General features: G+C 41.4%; 1 pseudogene; it reads left to right on the forward strand.

The window, feature by feature from the left end:
- Positions 1-7,453: 7,453 nt before the first annotated feature.
- LOC102492366 (translation initiation factor IF-2, mitochondrial pseudogene) lies at positions 7,454-10,111 on the forward strand (annotated as a pseudogene).
- The last annotated feature ends 10,768 nt before the right edge of the window (positions 10,112-20,879 follow it).

Consider the following 20,879-nt stretch of genomic DNA (forward strand, 5'->3'; position numbering starts at 1 on the left):
CTCTTAGAAATGATGGAGGTCACAGTGGGCATATTTCAGCAAAGGAAGGTGTTTTCACAATTAGTGTTCTTTTGAATGGCTGCTCCACTGAGCTCAGGTGCTTTCTCTGTAGAGAGTTGTTGATAAGGATGCTGGAAAACATCTTAGAGGGACTGGGAAGCTCTCCCATAGGTGTAGACATGACTACTTTCAGGCCATTTGCACCTTTGAGCCTTTACTTCTCAACTAGAAGAGACCTTATCTGGGGGTGAGGAGCCCTGTGTGCCTCCTCAGTTATGTGGCTCCATTGTCAATTGCTGGGCCTCATTCTCCTTATCTATCAAAGAGGATATCGACTTTAATAGAAGATTTAATTTAATTTTTTTTTGAGAAATTTTTGTTATAAGGGGCCTGTGCTTGTAGAGAGATAGAGGGACATAAAGTAAGAAATCCCCTCCCCCCCGAGGGAATGGTCATGCTGTAATCCCTTCTCCATTCTCCTCTCGATATCTTGGGCTCACACTTACATGCACCTACCTTGTTTCAAGCCTGCCTTGTTCCAAGCCTCCAGGGACTCTAAGCACAGTTGGCTATGTGGGAATCTAATATATAACCATTACCCCATCTGCTGGTCCCCACAATAGAGGATTTTAAATGTTCTTAACTAAAATTCTTTCCTCAAATCAATTATGTATGTGTCAAGGTAGCTTTTGAAAGCATGTACGTACCTCTGTCTACATGTCTATTTGCTTTGTAATTAAATCTATATCTTCACATGCGTATGTACACATGTATACATATTTCAAATTATGCCTGCTTATATATATATATATATACATATTTCTATAAGTGATTATATGTGTACATGTATACATAGATATTTTTGTGCATTCATGTACAGTCATTGTATGTTTTCATTTGTTTTGATCCCTTTGCTTTCCCTTTCCAAACATGATCTTGGTGCATCTTTTACTCAGGACTATTTTCAGCATTCAAGCAGAGGTGTAAAGTCAAATGTTCTCCCCTCATTATCTTTAAGATTCTCTGCTTCAGAGGTTTCTGTGGGTGACAAGATGTGAGGAAGCATACTTTGAGGGTAATAGGTAACCAGAGGAAGATAGTTCCCCCATGTGAACGTGGGTTTGGTGTTAGTGGTGTCTGCATTTTGGTCAGAGGACAGTAATCCACTGTGACTGGACTACACAGCAGCACCCCAGATTGATGTGAAAGCCTTAAAGGGGATGGCTTCTGGTCATGCCTGGCTAGACTAACCCAGGAACAGGTGACCCAGTATTGACAAAGATGACCACATATGTGGCCTCTAAGCTCAGAGTTGCCCAAATATGAAGGGTCAATGAGGACTTGGAAACTATGGCTTTAACAGTAACTAGGTTTGCCTGCAGATTAGAGGCTATTTTCCATTTTTCCTGGTACCATATGAAGTCCCCTGAATATGAAGACATTTAAAGAAAATAAAGAAATGTGGCATCTATTCCATGTCAGAGTTTATACTAAATTTTATATCCTACAAAGTGCCTTTGATGTAAACCATAAAGAAATGGCTTCCCTGGCTGCGTTTTTCTTCCCTCCATTGCTCCCCCACCAAGGGGTCGGGTACCATCGACTACAGAACTGAAAACCTAGAAAGTCTTGCATCCATTTTAATACCTTGTATGTAGCTCATGCTCAGATGGGATAATGTATATGAAAAGTGTAAATTCTAAGATAAGTGATTGCTCTAGTCCCCAAACAAGTTGATTTTGACTTTTGACTTGTGTGGAGTTCTCAGAAAGTTCAGGCCAATCTGATCAAACTGGACCAAGGAATGAGACTAAGGGATATCCTGATGAAAGTCCTTAAGACTGTAATATCACTAAGGGAGATTCCCACCGTGATCACTTTGGAACTTCCAGTACCCAGCACTCTGTGGGTATTCAATATCTTTTTGTTTGCTGATTCATGGCAATAGTAGTGCTTTCTAATATATTTTTTAAAAGGATTTTTGCTATAGGGAGTGTGCACTCACTAGAGAGACAGAGAAAAACAGAGAGGAGGAAAGTAAGAAATCACTGCTTAGAGGAATGACCATGCCATAATTCCTTCTCCTTCATTCTCCTCTCAGGATCTTGGGCACACACGTACATGCACCCAGAGTGATTTAATCCTGTTTCAGAGAATCCCTTTCTTACTTGACACATAGCTATAGCCCAGCTGGGCAGCATGGTTTTGGACCAGAGACCTTATTGCTATTGGTGACCAAGAGACTGGTGGAAAGGGATGGGATCTACTGAGTGAGTGACTTGTCTAGCGAACTCGGAGCTCATGGAGGATGTTGGGCTGGATGTGAGGGCCTCACCTGCCAAGGTGTGAGTTGAGGCTGAAGAAAGGTCTGGCCAAAGGTCTGGCCAGCTCATCTTCCATGCTCCTACTCTGGATTCAGCAGAAGCTGACTCTTCAAAGCCCCTCTCAGGCAAGGCATCAAAGAGATGAAGTCTTGCTTAAACAGGAGTCCATGCTAGTTCATCAGAAAACTCTTGCTAGAATGAATATGGGCTCAGGGAGCACCAGGTAGAGAAGGAGAAGAAGGATTTCACTCAAGTCAAGGCCACCTGGACAGGTAGGAGCTGGGTCTAGGGCCCTCTAAGTGATCCTCTAAGTGTCACACAGAGTTGGAAGAGAACAGAGACCCAGGGAGGTTGGGGGGCCACCAGGGATCAGGGTGAGGAAGCCCCCTAAGCTTCTCAGCCTTTCGTGTCCCTGCCCACGCTGAACAGATAAAACATGTCCACTCTGCCTGGGCTTCCATCTCTCCCCAGTGCAGTGGGGATAGAGAAATAAAACTGGGATTATGTCACACTGAAGATTTTGTAATCTGCTCTTGTCACTTAATCATATATAACTATCAGGAAACAATCTATATCATTCTTCAAAATGACTGTCCCTACTTTGTCATTTGCATGTGATACATAAACTTAACATGATTTATTTAATGATTTTTCTTTTTTTAAAACAAGATTGCTGATTTTTTAAATTATTTTGCTGATATATATATATAAAATACTACAACCAACAAACTCTTATACACTTGTTCTGTTTTTCAGATAAGGACATTAAGTAGGTTTGCCAGTTCAAAGCAGATTTGCACTTTTAACTTATTGTACACATTAGCAATTGTTACTCAAAAAGTCTGTGCCAATTTATATAGCCAACTGTACATTTGAAATCTGTATAGAAGTTTCTCCACACACACACTCATTCTGAGAATTTCATTCTATTGCATTAGTGCCTATTCAATAGGCTGCAGTGTTATGTTCTCATGACTTTCTTTTTAGTAATGAGAGGAGGCAAATAGCCAGTTAATTTTATAGCCTGATTTTCTATAGAATTCCTAAAAAACATGGATATACCATAGTTAATTCTTCCCACTTTGTTATTTGTAAAAGTTTATTTCTTTATTTCTTTACTTATTTCTTCTGAGATCTGGGGGAAGGGGAGAGAAGAAGTGAGAGAGACAGGCTTCTTTAACAGGTACTTCTCTCTGTAATGCACTCCCAGCCTCGGCCAGCCTGAATTATGGATATGTGTGCAAACATGCGGAGAGTGTTCAGAACACAAAGCTGAGACCTTTCCATGTGGCATTCACATAGTGAATGTTGTGTTACTGCTGTGGTACTGAAACTGCTCAGTGTCATGCGTTATTTAGCTGATTCTAATTTTTGACAACTTTATGAACTCTGAGAAGAGTATCTCTATGTCCCAGTTCATTGTGTGTATGTATTTTGGGTTCTAGGTTCTGTTATTAGGATACACAACCAGTAGTAGAATTATTGATCACATAATGGAAACATTAAAAACATTGGTCTGTAGATTTTTTTTTTTTTTTTGGAGAGATTTTCGCTATAGGGCGCATGCGCTCGCCAGACAGACAGAGAGAGACATAGAGATAGAAAGCGAGAAATCACCCCCCAGGGGGGATGGTCACGCCGCAATCCCTTCTCCTCCATTCTCCTCTTGGGATCTTGGGCACGTACGCACACGCGCCTGGCGTGAGTTTTAAGCCACTGGGTCCGGGACGCGAACCGCGGTCGACTACGTGGGAGTCCAGCGACATAGCCATTACGCTAACTGCTGGTTCCCGGTCTGTAGTTATTAAAGTGTCTCTTCTTGCTGCTGGGAGACTTGTAAGGAAAAAAGAAGGTATTTGGGTTCCCAGACCATGCAGCTTCCTTTGGTTGTTACCACAGTCATTCCTGCGATGTAATGTCATTGAATCACCAAGCGTCTTATTCCTGAGATCTGATCTTTATACTGTGGTTAACATCAGGGTTACCATTTGCTGCTAACAATTTATGAGAAGAAACAAGAGCCTAAATCTCTACTGAAGTACAAGGGATGGGTTAGGGGTGGTGTCCTGTCTTCTGTTTTGCTCTAACCCTGGTACTATGTCTTCTGGTTCAGAACACTTCTCCCAGCAATTTTCTTGGGACTTTCTCTATAATTTTTCCATTGCTTGTTGGTCTGACCATAAAATGTTGGTGACCTGAAATGGATTTTCCCCTTCACTACCCATAGATTCTTCTAAGTGGTATAAGATGTTCTCTGGTTTAGGTAAGATTTATTTTTTTTTAATTCAGGAAGAACATAGGATCTTGATGTCTGGAAAGAGCTTACACAGGTGATTAACTTCATAATGGAAACCTCCTCCGAAGAAAACCAACCTATGAAAATTTGGAGATTGCTTCTGAGATTAAACCATCTTCTTACCTGTGTTCATGACAGGTGCCACACTAAAATTTTTTGTGAAGTAAAGAATAATTGTCAAGATGCTAGGGCAGTGACCAGGGTCGTATAGTTATTATAATGTCCCTCACGATAGAAATCGAATTAAGCTGGTTGAATAAACTAGAAAGTAATACTTTAATTTCTATCTTCAGTTACAGTGAGCCAGGTTATTTGTACCAACTTTCTGAATAAAACTAACTGAAAATATTCAAGAAAAATAGTAAAACTCCGAACACTTTCAAACCACTGATGAACTGACAAGATAGTGGAGAACTGTTAGATTTTGAATTAAATTCTGAAATCTAGAAAGGTAAGAAGAGCTCAATACAACCCAAGTTGATTTGCCACGAAGGTATTTGTAATGTAAGCAATTTGACATTAACTTTTGGTGATTTCTTGGGTAAGAGGGCTAAAAGTCAAGACTCTAGGCCTATTCATTATGGAAATTCAGGTAAGAAAACCTGTCCACCTTAATCTGGGGTTCTGTGAGCTGCCTCTTAGAATAAAGGTAAAGTAGGGAACCAGCAGTTAGTGTAATGGCTGTGTCGCTGGACTCCCACGTAGTCGACCGCGGTTCGTGTCCTGGACCCGGTGGCTTAGAACTCACGCCGGGCGCGTGTGCGTGCATGCCCAAGATCCCGAGAGGAGAATGGAGGAGAAGGGATTGCGGCGTGGCCATCACCCCCGGGGGGTGATTTCTTGCTTTCTGTCTCTCTGTCCCTCTCTGTCTGGCGAGTGCATGTGCCCTATAGAAAAAAACTTCTCAAAACAAAACAAAACAAAACAGAAACCTTTTCTTTTCTTTCTTCTTTTTTTTTTTTTTCCAGAGAGGTTTTTGCTGTATGGTGCATGCGCTTGCTGTTGAGACAGAGACAGAGAGACAGAAAGTGAGAAAACACCCCCAGAGGAGATGGCTATGCTGCAATCCCTTCTCTTCCATTCTCCTCTCAGGGTCTTGGGGACGCACACAAAATGTGCCAGGCGTGAGGTTTAAGCCTCTGGGCCTGGGACTTGAACTACGGTTGACTATGTGGGAGTCCAGCAATGTAACCATTATGTCAACTGCTGGTCTCCACACAAAATCTTTTAAAGAGTAACTAACAGCATATAATCAAGCTACTAAAGAACACAAGAAAAAATGACATGATGAATGAGGGCCAGCAGAAATCACTATTAGCAGAACAGATCAGCAAGTGCTTAAAATTTTGGAATTATCTCGTGTGTATTATCATCCAGACTTGAAAATAACTGGAGGAAATGAGTAAATACAAAGAGTTATAACAGATTCAATAGAAAACTAAGCAGAACTCTAAAAATGGAAAATGAAACAATAAAATGGAAAACTAAATGAATTCATTTACTTACAGATTGAAGACAATAGACAGACAATTATTAACTAAAAGAAAGATTAGAATAAATTACCAGAGTAAAATACAGAAAAAAGAAAACTAGTCCAGTAACTAGAAACTATTAGAGGATAATAAACACTGTTTATAGAGACAATAAACAAAATTTCTTTCTTTGTTATCTTTATTTTGTTCATGATAGAGAGCATGTGTATGTGCGTGAGGGAGAGGGAACGCAAGACCTCTGTGAGGTCTGCACAATGATCCCCTGTCCTCAGCTCTGCAGATCAGTAGGATCTTGGGCAGTAGCACACCCCAGCATGTTTCCAGGCTGACGTAGAGCTCTAAACTTGTGCCATGCGACTTCCAACACTGAAATTCAGTTTGTTGGACCGGACCAGGAAAACACAATTTCTAGCGGTACTAATAAAAGGGTGGAGAAAGAATTACAATGCAAAATGTTGGGAGAGTCGATGAGGTAAAAACTCCAGAGTTTCTTGTATTTTCAGAGAGGAGGGAAAACCTGTTGATTAAATTTAGTTTCTGGTTAGGAAACATGCTGTCTTTTTATTGTAACTACTAAAAGAATAATGTCCAATTAGGAGGAGAGAGAAAAGGAAAAGGAAAAAAGCAATCCATCCAAGAAAAGGCAAGAAATTAGGGGAGGTAAAAAGGAAAGAAAAAGAAATGAGCTATCAAGCTATGAAAATACATGGAGGAAACTCAAGTGCATTGTATTAAGTGAAAAAAAAAAACAGTCTGGAAGTACCACATATGGTATGATTCCAACTACATGACGTTTTGGAAAAGGCAAAACTATAAAGACAGTGAAAGGATCAGTGGTTGCTAGAGGTAAGGAGGGAATGGAGGGATTAATAGGAGGAGCACAGAGAATTTTTTTAGGGTAGTGAAACCACTGTGTATGGTACTATTATAGAATGGTGGATACATGTCCTTATAGCTTGTCCAGCCTAAACAGTGAACACCAAGAGTGAACCCTAATGTAAACTATGAACTCTGGGTGGCAACGCTGTGTCACTGTGGGCTCATGAATTACAACAGATATACCAATCTGTGTGGAATTTTGAGTGTGGGCGGCTAGGCACGTGTAGGCAGGGAGTATAGGGAAACTCTTTGTAGCCTTCGCTCAATTTTGCTGTGAACCTAAAACTGCTCTAAAAGAAGTTTTCAAAAGCAACAAACAAAACCTCCATAGAACAGTTTAGACAAATATAAAGCATAAAATAAGAGTAGATTTAAAATCCAAAGCCCGAGGTTTTATGTTGGAACTCAGTTCCTTGACAAGATATTCCTAGTGGTGAAACACCACCAAAAGGAATCAGAAAAACAGTACCTGACTGCCATTAACCAGGGGAGAAACATGAACCAAAAGCTGCTGAAGTTTAAGAACTTGCTACGGTTTCATACTCTTTGTAGGCAACTGCACAGAGTGCAGCGTTCTGGGTCAAAGAAGAAAGTTAGCACTGTGGGGGCATGGGTTTTCATCTGATTACCCAGTGTGGACAGCTCACCTATGCCCACCTCTGGCAGAGAGGTGTGCTTGCTGGGACTGCTGTATTTCAATATAGGCTTCTAGAAACAAAGAAGGAAAAAGACCATGGAAATCTCACTTACCTTCAACAAAATCTAAAAAGGATGTAGAAGTTCAGATTGTACTATCTGTTGAGGAGCTGGTCAGAGCAATGGAAAAAGATGCAGATTATGTCTACGAAGCTCTATTGAACACTGCCATTGACATAGATTCCCAAGAGGCAGACTCCTATTTAGATAAAGTCTGGAGCAAAGAAGTGGTAAAGAAGGCAGGGATGAAGATAAAATGAAGTAAATTGAAATAGGATGAAGGCAGAGAGAACAAAGATGCTATAAGAAGGCACCAGGCAGATCCAGCTTTATTAACCCCTACGTTCCCAGTCATTGTTATAATGCACCATGTTGATCATAGGAAAATGAAGTTACTTGGCAAACTTCAAAAAACTCAAGTGGCAGCAATGGAAGCTGGAGGCATCATTCAGCACATTAGTGCCTTTCTTATCTCTCTGCCTTCTGGAGAAAAGATAACCTTTCTTGATACTCCAGGACATGCTGCCTTCTCAGCAATGAGAGCCTGAGGTGCTCAGGTCACTGACACTGTTGTATTGGTTGTAGCTGCAGATGATGGGGTCATGAAACAACTGTAGAATCTATCCAACATGCCAAAAATGTTCAAGTTCCTATTGTCCTTGCCATAAACAAATGTGACAGAGCTGAGCTGATCCTGACAAAGTGAAAAAAGAGCTGCTGTTTTATGACATGGTGTGTGAAGATTATGGAGGTGATGTTCAAGCAGTACATGTCTCTGCAATCACGGACAATAATATGATGGCTTTGGCAGAAGCAACAATTGCTCTTGTGGAAATGTTAGGATGGAAAGCAGATCCCACTGGTGCACTGGAAGGAACAGTTATAGAGTCTTTGACAGACAAAGGAAGAGGTCCTGTTTCTACAGCTATCATTCAAAGAGGGGCTTTAAGAAAGGCTAATCTTGGTTGCTGGAAAGAGTTGGGCAAAAATATGCTTATTGTTGGATGAAAATGGAAAAATAATGAATGAAGTCTATCTTAGTGTACCAGTGGGAATTATAAGCTGGAGAGACTTTCCTTGTGTGGGAGATGAACTTCTTGAAGTAGAATCTGAGCCAAGGGCACGCAAAGTTGTTGATTGGAGAAAGTATGACCAAGAACGCAAGAAAAATAAAGACGACCTGAAAATAATGGAAGAAAAGTGAAGGGAACACCAAGAAACACATCGGAAATCCTGTGAGAAGCATGGCACTTTGCACTGGAAAGAAAGGTCATTTATAAAGTACATAGAAAGAAAAGAACAAAGACTCTTAAAGCCAAAAGAGAAAATCAAAAGAGATTCAAATGTACTTCCTATAATTACTAAAGGTGATACTGATGATTCTGTTGAGCTATTTTGAATGTTGTGGATACCTATGATGCTTTACATGAGTGTGCACTAGAATTAGTACATCTTGGAGTGACTGATGTTAGTGAAAATGACGTTAACCTTGCTGAAACATTTGATGGTGTTATACACGGCTTTAATGTGAATGCAGGCAATGTTATCCAGCAGTCAGCTGCAAAAAAAGGAGTAAAAATTAAACTTCGTAAAGTCATTTACCATCTTATTGAAGATTTGCAAGAGAAACTGAGCAGCAGATTGCCTTGTTCTATGGAAGAACACCCAGTAGGTGAGCCTTCTATACTAGCTAACTTCTCTGTAACAGAAGGGAAGAAAAAACGTTCCTATGGCTGGCTGTAGAGTCCACAAGGAACAGTTAGAAAAGTGAAATAAAGTCAAGTTAATCTGTAATGGACATGTTATTTGGAAGGACTCCTTAACCTCACTGAAACACCATAAAGATGAGTTTCAGTCATTGGAATTGGAATGGATTGAGGTTTCAGTTTAGATGAAGAAAAGATAGAATTTAAAGTGGGAGATGAAATTGTGTGCTGTGAAGAAAAGGAAGTTCTTTTTTTTTTGAGAGGTTTTTGCTATACGGTGCCTGTGCTTGCCAGACAGACAGAGAGAGACATAGAGACAGACAGAAAGCGAGAAATCACCCCCCAAGGGGGATGGTCATGCCACATTCCCTCATCCTCCATTCTACTCTCGGGATCTTGGGCACACACGCACACACGCCTGGCGTGAGTTTAAGCCACCGGGTCCGGGGCGCGAACCACGGTCAACTACGTGGGAGTCCAGTGACATAGCCATTATGCTAACTGCTGGTTCCCAAGAAAAGGAAGTTCTAACCAAGTCTTCTTGGGATCCAAGGACCAATGGCCTGAAAGTCTTCATGTCTTCACCTCCCTGAGAATACACTGAAACACCACCAAGCCTATTTGGACAGTTGCAATGATCGCCTGAGCTATATTGAGCAGCGGGGCCATGACCCTGGCCACCCAAACACAAGCAGCATTACACAGTACAGAACATGAAGTAGAATCTGAGCCAAGGGCACACAAAGACCATTGCAGTGGGAGGACTACTGAGAAGAACAGAATGCGGCATGCGAGCACACCATCTCTGTAGAAGAGATTGAGGAAGCCAGACATTCTCCTAAACAAACCGGCGGGCCACTATTCACACTCTCCCTCCCCTAGATCCAAAACTGGCAACAGCTCCCTGCTTCCTTTATTGCTATTTACAGCACAGATTATTAGGGTCTCCCTGAAATATGATCATGAATGGGAGAGAGGAAGGGTAGCTGAAGAAGAGGGTGACAGGAATTCCCCATCCTGAGCAGGAAAGAGGAGACAGTGGTGCAGCATGGAGGCCTGACCAGGGCCTCCTGCACACCCAGTGGCACTTGCTAGTGCCACAGAGGCCTTCCCAGTGCTCCTGCCTAACTGCTAGTTTCACAGAGGCCCACCCAGAACCCCTGTTTGCACCAATGACAGCCCCTGTCTTCTCTCTTGCAATGAACCACTAATAAGGGGTGACAGCTGTGGAATCACTCAGACACTGGGGAAAGACAGTTTCTTTGCTCTCTAGGTATTGTATACAAATGGTAAGTTAAACAACTAAAACAACTAACAGGAATCACAACTTCTCAGCCAGCACCCACATTCCTCTTCCATGAAATCCATTCAAGACAGAAGATATTACTTTTTTTTAAAGTTGATATCTCTGCTCAGCTGCCTCACATGGAGGAAGATACTCGCACCTTACATAGGATCTGAGAACTCAGACAACCACCCACAGGGCAGCAGTTGTCAAATACAGCATCTTTTTCATGATAAAATCCTCAAAAAAAAAATAGGCCTAGAAGGTATATTTCTTAGCACAATAAAGGCTATTTATAATAAACTCATAGCTAATGTAATACCAAATGGGAAAAAAATTGAAAGCTTTTCTTCTTAAAACTGGAATAACAGAGGGGCATTCACTTTCTCCATTCCTAATGCTGGAAATCCTAGCCAACACAACCAGACAAGAGTAGTGCACACACACAGACACACACACACACACACATACACACACACACACACACATACACACACACTCATTTGCCATTCAAACTAGAAAGGAAAAGGTTAAACTGTTGCTATTTGCAGGTGAGATGATTATACACCTGGAAAAATCTGAAGAATCCACTTGAAATGAAGGTCATGATGATTGAAGCAGCTGGATTCCACATGGCTAACTGTGCAGTTTGAGTCCCAGACCTGGAAGCTTGAAAAACATGACAGGCATGTATGTATGCAGGCCAAAAATCTTGAGAGGAAAGGGGACTGTGGCATGATCATCCACCCCCAGGGGGTGCTTTCTCACTTTTCTTCTCTCTCTCTCTCTGTTTCTCATTGGCAAGCACTCAAGCCCTAGAAAATTAAAAAAGAAAAATCATAAGAAGGAATCTGTTTAAAGAATATTAGATTTGATAAAGAAATTCAGTAAAATTGAATGATACAAAATCAACTTTAAAAAGTTCAGAGTGCTTTTGTACACTAACAATGAACAGACTGAGGTAGAAATGAAGAAAGCAATCCTGTTTACCCCACGTACAATAGCCAAGAAAACAACAAACTATCTAGGAAAAAAAAAAAAATCTAACCAAGGGATGACAGATCTCACAAAGAAAACTATGAAAAACTGAAGGAAAATATTGAAAAAAATGAAGACATTCCTCATTCATGGATCGAAAAAATCAATATAGGTAAAATGTTGATAGTACCTAGCTACAAATTCTGTGCAATTTCTGTTAAAATACCAGTGACATTCTTCAATGAAATGAAAAAATTAATTATAAAATTTATCTGGAATTACAAAAGATCCCATACCACCAATGCAATATTGTGCAAAAAGAACAAAGTCAGAGGCATCTCACTACTGTACTCAGAAGTTGTAATAAAAAAAGCAGCATGGTAATAGCACAAAAAACAGACTCATGTAGACAAATGAATAAGCAGAATAGAGAACCCGGAAATTAATTCAACAACATATAGCCAACCGATTTTTGACAAAGGTCTCAAGACAATACAGTGGACAATACAAGACAACACAATAAATGGTGCTGGGAAAACTGGATATCCACTTGCAAAAGAACAAAACTAGACCCCTATCTCTCCTCACTTTCAAAAATTAATTCAAAGTGGATTAAAAATTTAAACAAAAAGCCCAAACTATAAAACTACTTAAGGAAAACATAGGGAAAACACTTCAAAGTATTTAAATAGACAAATATTTCTTAAGCAGGACCCCTAGAGCATAGGAAACAACATCAAAAATAGACAAGTTGAGTGGCAGCAGATGGCCTAGTGGTTATGTTGCAGGACTCCCACATGGCTGACCATGGTTTGGGTCTCCATGACCTGGTAGCTTCAAACTCACACCAAGCATGTGTGTGTGTGTGTGTGTGTGTGTGTGTGTGTGTGTGTGTGTGCTCAAGATCCTGAGAGGAGAATAGAGAAGGGATTGTGGCATGACCATCCCCCTGGGGATGATTTCTCATTTTCCCTCTCACTTTCTCTGTCTCTCTCTCTCTGGTGAACACACACAACCTAAGGCAAAAACCTTTTAAAAAAATAGACAAGTGGGATGATATCAAGCTGTAAAGCTTCTTTCCAACCAAGAAAACATAGAGTAAGGAGACAGATCATGGAATGGGAGAAAATATTTTCAGAGTGTATTTCTGATAAGGGATTAATAACCAGAATCTACAAGAAACTCAAACAGCTCAACCACAGAAAACTGAGATTTAATATCTGGTTGTTTCACCTTTCCCTCTTTGGCTTCTCTCATGTAATCAATTCTCTGTAATAAACTTCATTCTGTTTTTTGGACTGTGACTAATAGCTTTGGGGGTATTGTATTACTTTTGCAGGGCTGAAGTACCACAAATTGGTGGCTTGAGTTAAGGCGTTTATTTTCTCTCGAATCTAAAGGCCAGAATATCTGAAATCAAGGTATTGATGGACTTGGTTCCTACTGCAGCTGTTTGAGAGAGTATGCTCCATGCCTATTCTAGCTTCTATGGGGAGTCAGCAATTCTTGATTTGTAAATGCACTGGTCTATTCTTTGTATCTGTTGTCATACAGTTATCTGTTGTTTGTATCTGCGATCTGCATGTCTGTGTCTGAATTTCCCTCTCTTAAAGGGATACTAGTCATTTGATTAGGTTTCCATCCTAATCCATTATGACCTAATTTTCACTTGGTTACATTGCAAATATCCTATTTCCAAATTAAATCACATTCACAGGTTCTGGGTGGGTATGAGTTTTTGTCAGATTATTCAATGCAGTAAAGTTATCTTAAGCTTTCCTCTCATAAAACAAGCCCAAGTCAAGGATTTAGTAGAGGTAATTTATTTGGGAAGTGATGTCGGGAGATTGGAGTCAGTAAATAGGAAGAATAATACAAGAAAAGAAGGGGAGCCAACAGTTCATTACTGAGCTGTTCATTGTTGCTGGCAACTAGAGCGAAATCCTGTTGAGGATCTATATAGTATGGGTTTCAGCATTGTCTTTTCAAAATTTAAATGTTTGGTCATTTACCTGCCAATTTCCATCCTCAATTTATTGAAACTCTGTCTCTGGTGGTGTTAAGTCTTCTGCACTTGTGGGCTGAGCCTGTTTGAACAGAGGAAGTTTCTACCTGAGAATACCCTGAGACAGAAAAGCAGAGATGGTTGGGTGCCTGGATACCTGCAGCGCAGCTCAAGTCACAGTGAGCTGAAGTGATGTGGTACAAGAAAAAGAGGATCTGCTACCCAGGGTTATCTTTGACCATCCTTCATATTCAGGAATGGCCCATGTCTGGTGGATTAGTGAATTAGGATCAGTGATCCAGATTATGCATTGTTAAAAGAATAAAAGTATCCAGTTCTAAAATATACCGCACAACTTCCATTGTTTATTACACTACATTCTGCTAGCATCATTTCACTGATTGTAGAAAATACATTTGATTGGGGCAAGCAGGTGGTGTGATGTTTAAGACAATGGATTCCCACATGACCGACTGTAGTTCAAGTTCTGAACCTGGCAGCTTGAAAATCACACCAGGCATGTGTGCGTGTGTGCCCCAAATCCCTAGTGGAGAATGGAGAAGAAGGGATTGCAGCATGGCCATCCCTCCTGGGTGGTAATTTCTCACTTTTCTTCTCTCTGTCTCTCTCTGATGTGCACACTTAATCTGTAGCAAAAACCTAAAAAAAAAGACTCCAAAACAGAAAATCCATTTGATTGAAACTCATAGAAGCTTTGGATCATCATGTACAATGGAGCTCACAACTAGGAGCAAGCTTTGGCCCCTTTTGATGGTGCTTTTCTCCTGTCTTTCTGGTGCATATCTTCTGCCTGGAAAGAAAAAAAAAATCTGTTCAGCCATATGCATCATTTGGCCTCCTTTGCTTAATGCCTAACCACTATGGTACAGGTCAGCCCTAGATGCTTTTTTTTTTTTCTTTTCTGTAGGGCATATGCACTTATTAGAGACAGGCAAAAGACAGAGAGAGAAGACAAGTGAGAATGGACACTCCACAATCCCTTTTTCTACGTTCTCCTTGGGATTTTGGGCATGCATGTGCATGTATCTGGCATGTATTTCAAACTGCCAGGTCCACAACAGTTAGCCATGTGGGATCAAATCACCCTAACCACCACACCACCTGGTGGCCTCCTAGATTCTATTTTTAAGTCCTATGCAGATTTAGAGGATTTGACAATTTCAAGACTTCAAAAAGTATGTGAAAAATATTATTTTAAAGCATGAGTTTAATTTGGTGAAAAGAAAAACAAAAACAAGAAAACTGAACTGAAATCCATGCAGTTTCCTCATGATACTTGTTATCCACAAACTCTTTGATGACCTCTGTACATATCATTTATTTGTTGTCTTATTGATATGGGAAAAGTTATGACACATTTTTGCATAGAAAAACATAGAAAAATACATAATTTCTGACAACCTAATAGTTTGTGATTTGAGATCAGGCCAGGGGCCTGATAGAGCTGTCAGGGTTGGTGTCACAGGGTCAGAAGAGCTTATTTCCCAGAGCATGTGGGTCGAAATACACTCTCTCTGCTGCTTTGAGGAGACCTGGGGCCTATAAGCTAGAGCCATCAGGGTTCATATCTTTCTGCCTGTCCTGCCTCACTGTGTGACCAACTGGCAGCCAAAGATAAAATTATAGCCATAAAACGAATAAACAAGAAATAGTGTGACCTAGTTTTGTTGCTGAACAGGGGCCCTATATCCCAGTCCAGGGTCCCAGAACTGGTTGACCCTTTGCTGCTCAACAGAACATGGAACATGTGTTGAAGAGAGAGGAAAGGGGAATTTATGACTATGTGACCTCACTGGGAATTGATGTAAGAATATCAGTCAACTTGTAGATGCTTTTATAAGGGGCGGGGGAGGCCATGGGGCTAATGGGTAACTATAAAAAATATCGGTAAGGTTAATTTCTTTTTTTAAATATTTAACTTTATTTATTATTATATCATTATTATTTTCCAGTTTGATCAGAGAGACACAGAGAGAGAAAGAGGAAGTGAGAAAGCAAGCCACAACGTCCAGGACTTGAACCGTGGTCGGCCATGTGGGAGTCCAGCGCCTTTAACCACCATGCCACTTGCTGGCCCCAGTAAGGTTAATTTTTAATTATGGATACAATTGAGGGATTCTTCTTCAAGACACGAGTTTCAATTTTTAGGTGGCTGAATGTTCCTCATTCTTTCAAACTTCAGGTTGGCCTTTTGTCTCCTTGGATGAAGTTCTTATAAGAAATCTCAAACAGAGAGTACAAGGCTGAGAGATAAATGATTTTTGATATAACAAGAGGGAGTCAGTCTGTGTAAAGTAGGTCCTGTTACAGTCTCTTAGCAGAGAAAGGAACCTAGAGACAAGTGTTTGCCAGCTTAACACAAATAATTAAAATCACATATTTGTTTCCCTCCCTGCTAGCAGCCTGAGAGAGGATCTCTGGGGCCCAGACTTTTACTGAACCACATCCCTGCTGACATGTGGGATCTTCGGTAAACAATAAAGATGCCATGAAGAGACCTTGCTGCAATTGTCTACAGCATGTCAGCCTGGTCGTTGAAAACCGATGGTACAGAACAAAATCTGTAGAACTGAAAAATTGGCATTAGCTGATTTCATGTTATTTATTAGATTTCTTCCTTTCCTCTCTCCATTCCTCCTTTCATTTCTTTCTTCCTCCCTTTCTCCCTTCTTTCCTCCATCCCATCGTTGCAAATTTTTTTTGGAGAGATTTTCACTGTAGGGCGAGTGCGCTCGCCAGACAGACAGAGAGAGACATAGAGACAGAAAGCGAGAAATCACCCCCCAGGGGGGATGGTCACGCCACAGTCCCTTCTCCTCCATTCTCCTCTCGGGATCTTGGGCACGCATGCACACGCGCCCGGCGTGAGTTTTAAGCCACCAGGTCCGGGACACGAACTGCGGTCGACTACGTGGGAATCCAGCAACATAGCCATTATGCTAACTGCTGGTTCCCCCCATTGATGTAATTTTTAAAAATGTGAGCTATGTGTGTTCTCATGAGAGTGTTGCACACTTCATACTGAGCTGATACATTTCTTAGCGACTGCTTATGAATTGCAAAGTATGTTGGGGGCAGGGAAGTGGTACTCAATGCAGCACTGATATCCTTAGGCTTTCCTTCTCTCTGGGCTCCCAGCCTACATGTCTTTAGTACTCTTCAATGCATTCCAACAGATGTCTAATGATTTTTCTCCAGTATTTCTAGACATATAAGCACTAACTATTGCTCAAAACAATCTTTATTTTGGAAAGATTTCTGGGTACGTGTAGGGTACATGCTCTCACTGGAAACCCAGAAAGAGAGAGAGAAAGTGAGCAACCACTCCCCTAGGGGATGCCCACACTGTAATCCCTTTTCCTCTATTCTCCTCTTGGGATTTTTAGGACAAATGCAGATGCACCTGGCGTGAGTTTCAACCTGCCGTGTCAAGGATTTAAACTGTGGTCGGCCATGTGGGAGTCCAGCACCTTAACCACTACACCACCTGCTGGCCCCCAAAACAATCTTTAGACTATATATTGGTTTGTTGGAAAAGTCATAATGCATTTTTGCATGGAAAAACATAGAAAGATATATCATGACTTTTCAGATGACCTAATAGTGATGTATGTGGTGTGTGTGTGTGTGTGTGTGTGTGTGTGTGTGTGTGTGAAATACATGTTCATTGTACTCTCCTTTCAGTTTTAAGTATGATTTAAATTTCCTTCTTGGCGGGGTGTAGAGTGAGGGAGTATAGATGGAACCCTATTGGAAGGGTTCCCAGGTAATTGACATATTAACATGTTTAATCCCCATAATCCTTGGTAGAAGCGATTATTAGTACTTTATATACAATTTCCATTTTAAAGATAGGAAACAGGTTGAAACCCATTAAGTAATTTACTCAAGGGTGTAAAGTTAAGGAGAGTGGGAACTTGATAAATTGAGAACTTTCAATTATACCACCCAGCTCACCAAAGTTGTCTTGAGAGTGGGTTACCGGAAAACCCGGGAGGCTTCCATTCCAGGGAATTTTCTGAGGAGGGGCTGGAAAGTTTGTGTGTCATGGACATCAGATAACCATGAAAGCTCTGAGGAGGATCTTGAAGAGAGCTCTTGTCCCAGGCTGAAAGATGGCTGACCCAGATGTCGAGGGGTCTGGGCCAGCCCTGGCTGTGTGGCTAATTGGCTGGATGTTGGGTGGAGCTTTTCAGCTTTCTGAGCTTCTGCTTTTTAGTTCATTAAGGAGATATTGGGCTTATGACACTCCTTTTCATATATTCTATCCACAAAATCCATTCCTTTAAATGAATGCAACATCTAAGCTGAAAATATATGTATTAATTTTGTTACCATTTGAAATATCTAATTTATTTTTTCTCTCTGTATTTCTTTCTTTTTGTTTCAAGGCAGAAAAAAGAAAAATCTAGCTCCTCTCATTTTTCTGCCTCATCAAATTTTTTTTTCAGGATCAGCACCAAAAGCTGTGTGCTATCGGGTTCTCCTCTTGTGTAGTTTAAATAACTGAGAATTTATGTTATAGTGTGCCTTTAAGGGCAAAGAGATGAAAAGACAGCTGTCTGAGGATGCCATGTTGAGAGACAGAGAGAGAGATACTTTCCCAAGTTGAGTGTGGATAAGGGTATGAACTGGGGCAGGAGGAGGGAGGGTGATTCAGCCTGCAGCGTGCTTCACTCTGCAGCCGTGTCCAGGTAGACTGTGTCTCTGCATATGACTGGCGATGCTGCCCACGCGCAGCAGTCTGGTCAGAAACTGAGCATGACGCCTTGAAGATGAGAGGACTTCTCTCCATTTTTCAAGTACCATGAAAGCCCCTGTGATTTGTTTGATTTTGGGCGTGGCCAGGTCTTTGTAATAACTGGAATAAAATTTCAGGCCCGCCCAGGCTTAGAGTTTGACCCACTTATATTTCAGTAAAATATGGCTTTTCCCCCCCCAATTTCAGTTTGGGTGGCACTATTCATGCTCACTGGCTGCAAATCCACTCAGGAGGGTGCTGTTCACAGTGCCTGCCTTTTTCACTGTTTCCTGCCTTGCCTTCCAGGCACTGGAAGGACTAGAAGTTTCCAGTTCTGTGTAAACCCCATAATGTGCTGTTCTCAGGTCTGCTGTGGTAACATGTGCAAAAACTGTAGCATGTAACAAAAATACAGTTGAAACAAGTATTTTATTTTAAAAACAAGATGATTTTTATTCTTGTGGATTTCAAATCCATATCTTGGCCAAGCTACTGATCCAAGAAAAGAGACCTGGAAAATCAGGTAAAACGACATAAGTTCTGTAGTAATGGGATGCTTTGCTGTATCTCTGCTGCCTTGGCACACATTTGCTCAAGGAGGTATTGTTGACTTGCAAACGGGGGAGTCCTTGCCCAGAGGCCAAGCTGTCATCAGCTTTTGGTCAAAATAACAGACTGGAAGGGAGTCACTGCTGAGTGACCTGTCGGTTGGTGGGTTCTAACCTCACGAGGGACACATGTCCACATCATAAGGGTTGTCATGGCCCTGCTCAGATGAGAGATGTGGCTCAAGTTCTGGGAATGTGTCCTGCCTTCCTCATCCAGCAGGGTGAGGGCAGAAGGTGGGTTGGCAGACAACCCGTGAGGTGAGCATCACAGAAGAGAAAGTCTGCCATGATCCTCATGAAGCTTTGGGGATTTTGGATAGGGGCAGATGATGAGAAGCTGGCTGAGATCAAGATTCAACAGTACTTTGAAGGCCATTTGAGGCTGTAAGAGAGTAGGCTACTAGAAGATTGGAGCTAAGCTGGGCCCCAGAGAGGACTGCAATAGGCACTTAATCTGGGTCTGGGATACCGAGAGGCCTCCCTGGGAATTTCCAGGCCCTGAAGGTGCTAGCTTTTCATACTTGGAAGCCCTGCATGAGGTGAGCCACATTTTCCCAAAAGTCTCCCACCTAGTTCCAGCAGGATAGAGAAGTGGCCGCCTACCCTGAGACTTAAGTAATCCTCCTCCCAAATCTTGTCTTATTGGCTCTAGGATAGGGTGAGATAGTGGTGTACATGAGAAGTGAGCTGTGGGGCAATAGGTAAGAGGTTCATGTTTAGATAGGGCAATTTGTTTGTCTGTCCCCCTTTCCCTGATGGAGCTTATACTCAGGCTGGCAGGGGGAAATGATATTAGGGAGGTATATTTCTAAGGGCCTGGGTGCTGAGAAAGAAGAGCAGTTCAGTCTTGAAAATCAAGGTGTATTAAAATTTAAGTTTTTAAATTTTTTTAATTTTTAATTTTCTGTGTGGTACATGCACTTGCTGGGAGAGAAGGGAGAGAGAGAGGAGAGGGAGAGGGAGAGGGAGAGAGAAAGCGAGAGAGTAAGCAGATAAGTTCGAAGTTGAGCGCAGACAGTGATTGAGAGAGAGAGAGAGAGAGAGAGAGAGAATGAGAAATAACACCATCGGGGGTATGGCTAATGCTGCAAACCCTTCTTCTCCACCCTCTTAGGATTTTAGGCATGCATGCACACAGTGCCCTGTATGTTTTTCAATTCACTGGGTCTGGGACGTGAAACACACAATCAGACATTTGCGATCCAGTCGCCTTAACTTCCAAGCCACCTCCTGGCACAGTACATTTAATTTTTAAAGGCCCAAATAAAGCATGAATTTAAGACTTTAGTTATACTTTATGCCCATTAGGGTTATTGTCCAAAAAGGCATGTTTTAGTTTACAGTAAACAAACTGTGCCTCTGGAAAGGATTATAGATTTACAATCTGAACTCCTGCCCTTTCTTCATTCCAGTATTCTCCAGTTCACGATGTAAAGAATAAGGTATAGCCAATCAGATGACTGTCATTTTATCAATTTTTAAATTCTTTTGGTTACAGGGTACATGTACTTGCCAAAGCAAGAAAGAAGAGAGAGAAAGAGAGAGAGAGAGAGAGAGAGGAGAGAGAGACTGAGAAATCACACCTGGGGGATGGCCAACTGTAGTTCATTTTTGTACATTCTACTCTTAGGATTTTGGATATGCGTGCACATGGACCCAGTGTGATTTTCAAGCTGCCAGGTATGGAACACGAACCGGGCACTCGGCCATGTGGGACCCAGTCACCATCACTTCCACACGACTTGCTAGACTGGCTGTGTTACTTTAAATGCACCAATGTAAACTTTTTTTCTTTTTTCCTTCATTCCTGACCAGATCATGTGCACATGCATGAGCTAGAAAGAGAT

This window comes from Tupaia chinensis, unplaced genomic scaffold (assembly GCF_000334495.1).
Source record: "Tupaia chinensis unplaced genomic scaffold, TupChi_1.0 Scaffold000126_2, whole genome shotgun sequence".
NCBI classification, from domain to species: domain Eukaryota; kingdom Metazoa; phylum Chordata; class Mammalia; order Scandentia; family Tupaiidae; genus Tupaia; species Tupaia belangeri.